This window comes from Cebus imitator, unplaced genomic scaffold (assembly GCF_001604975.1).
Source record: "Cebus imitator isolate Cc_AM_T3 unplaced genomic scaffold, Cebus_imitator-1.0 Scaffold19, whole genome shotgun sequence".
Lineage (NCBI taxonomy): Eukaryota > Metazoa > Chordata > Mammalia > Primates > Cebidae > Cebus > Cebus imitator.
Window position 1 is genome coordinate 8,806,173 of NW_016107334.1, and position 3,138 is coordinate 8,809,310.

A 3,138-nucleotide genomic window follows, 5' to 3' on the forward strand; every position below is an offset into this window, starting at 1 on the left:
TTGTTACTATCATTATTATTATTATTAGTTTACCATTTAATCTATCCACTGTTTATTATGGTAATGGGTTTGAGGTCTAGGCCAGGTTTATTTTTTCTTCATTCTGATTTCTAAGTATCTCCGGAGCATTTATTAAGTAATTACTTTTCCATTTGCCTTGTTAACACCTATCATTTGTCAGTTTCTTACATACCACAATCTACTGCATTTTCTATTAAGCTTAAATTTGTTTCTGCATTTAAACCAAGCCCATGGTGATTTTAATTTACTCATTTACACTATTCTGTGTTTTCTAAAATTTTTCAATGGGCATGCATTTTATTTGTTTTTGGTATTTCATAACAAGGAAAAATCTCTAAAAATTGCATTTGCCATTCATGCCTATTTATTTTTCAGACATAACTTTGGAATAGCTTTTTGTATTAGATTTTATAAGTATTTTTATAGTTTGATTGAAAGTAAATCAGATCTAAAAATTACCTTGAGGGAAAACGAATTATTTTTTATATTCAGTCACCTAATATAAAGCATTTGTTCATCTTTCTTTACATCTCCTTTTACAGTTTTGCATTTTCTAGTTTTGTTTGCAAATTTCAAATCAGGCAAATTCTCAAATACTACATATTTTCTGTCAGTATTATGAATGAGACTGCCCCAAACCAATTAGTGGTTACATTTAGTAGAAATGCTTTAGAGTTTCATGGATTTCACTTTTAACTGGACACTTTCCTGACTTTTTTTATTTCTAATGTTTTTAGTTGGAATTCTTAATTTCTTTGGGTTCAACTTAATGTTTTTGTTTTTTTATTTTATAATGTTGATTCTCTAGTACATTTTTGAAGCATTGTTAGGATGACAAGAATATCCAATGATATACTAAATAATTTTAAGAAAAACATCTTTGTTTTGCTTGTTTTTAAGAGGAATGTTCAAAAGTTTCTCTGTTACAGATTGATAAGTTATATCATGTTAAAGAAATATTTTCCTATTTCTATCTTTAAATTTATAACAGGAACGAGCATTAAATTTTTATCAATTATTTAAATATTGTATCAAAAAGATCATATAAATTTTATTCCTGAATTTACTTAAATTGTATACTCATTACTTTATACTTTTAAACTAAACATATTACAGTGGTAAACTCTACTATAAAGACATGGCAAACAAATCTTTAAAAATAGGATCACATTCTACTTACAGATATTTTCACACTTACAAGCATTTTGATTAGAGACAGATTTCTTTATAGGATTACACTTTTTAAGAACTGAATCATTTTTGTCTGCTAGAATAAACCAGGAATAATTTAACTTATTAGGTGTAATTAACTTTTATTTAAAATTTTGAAAAAATTTCCAGCTAATTTGTTGTGGCGAGGAAAGGAGTCTCTTGGCTAACTTTCTTAATTTCTTCCTTAGCAACTGACCTGTTCACATTTCTGTCTCTCATGATACCATTTTATATTCTCTAACTTTTGTAAAATCATCCATCTTATTTAAATATCTAAGTGCATTACCATTGCAAATGGGCACCATAATCTCTAATGATTTTGTCTCTTTTCATTGATTTTCAAAACTTTCTATGGCTTTTAATCTCACTAATTTTGATAGTGAATTTGATTTGTTTTTGTCTTTTCAAAGTAAAAGAGCTCTCTGTTTTAGCATTTCACGGAATTTTTTGTGACAATTTCACAAAATCAGTTTGTTTACCACTATGTGTGTTTTTACCTTGAGGGTTTTGCTTTGTTCTTTATCTGAAAGTACATTTCTAGTTTTTTAATTTTACTTTATTAATAAAACATCTAAATACATTTCTTTAAATATATATTTTCTCCAGTTCAAATGTTTAATGAATAGTATCTTCATTTTTCATATTTTAAAATGATTTGTTGTTATATTTTAAATTTATTTGATCAGGTGATAGAATTTTTATTTCATTGGTATTAGTTATTTTTCGTTTATTTAAAATAAACTATTAACTTTTTTGCAGCAAGGTCATATAATATAGTACATACAATTTTTGGTGTTTTTCCTTTATTGAAAAGTTTCATTCATTTCTTTTCTCTGAAAGTTTTATCTATTCTGCATTTTCTCTTTAAATTCTCACCATAAAATTGCTCATTCAGCCTTCTTTCTTGTAGCTTTCAGTTTTACAAAAGCTTATTTCTTTTTTTCCCCCCTAATTCATCTGTCTAAATTTTATGGTGGGATAAGGATTTCTGCTATTTTGTTTCTCTCAATTTCATCTTGTAGTTCTAAGTTTTTTTTTTTATGTACTTTGTTGCAATATGCTGCAGTTCATATAAATTTAATATTTTTTGTTTTCAGTGATTATTTTGCCTTTTATTTTCACTCAAACTCACATGTAACCCTTTTTGCTTTATATTTGGCTTTGATATCATAATATATTTAGTTGATATTTTCTTACCTAACCAATTATTTTTGTTCTTTCCACATCTCCTCTTCTTTCTCTTTTAAATAGAATATTCCTGGATTTTTTTCTTGAATTCAACCTGAAACTCTATTTTAAAAAGTATAGAAATTTAATCTATTGGCACGCTCTTGTAATTGTTATATTTAAACCACTGTAACCATATTTTTATTATTCTGTTTTCTGTTATGTTTCTATGATGTGTCTTCACTTGGGAAAGGGTCATATTTAAGCTTCTTTTACTTCACTTAATTCTGAAATGAAATATAAAACAAATATTGGTATGTTTACATATAATAATGACTGCTCAGAAAAATCTGACATTTAGAATTTTGTATGTTCAACTTTATACCTGTCCTCTCCTCTTTTCCTTTTTACCGTTCCTCATAGCCTGTATATCTGAGAAAAAATGTTTTAAAATAATTCTTACTTACACTTTCTGTAACTGAAGCTGATTATTCATTGCTCTAACTCTGGAAATGCTATATGGAGGCGAAGTATATGGTTAGGGAGTAGCTGCAGCATTTTCTCAGATCAAATCTAGTAGATAATCTGTGAGCATCTCTTTCTTTCTTTCTTTCTTTTCTGCCCTTTTTAGGAAGACTGTATATAGTTTTTCATTGCCTTTAGGAAGGTTACAGTCTCAATTGGTACAGTTGATCTCATTGTAATGTAAAGCACTTTTTAAAAGCAGAAAACCACCCA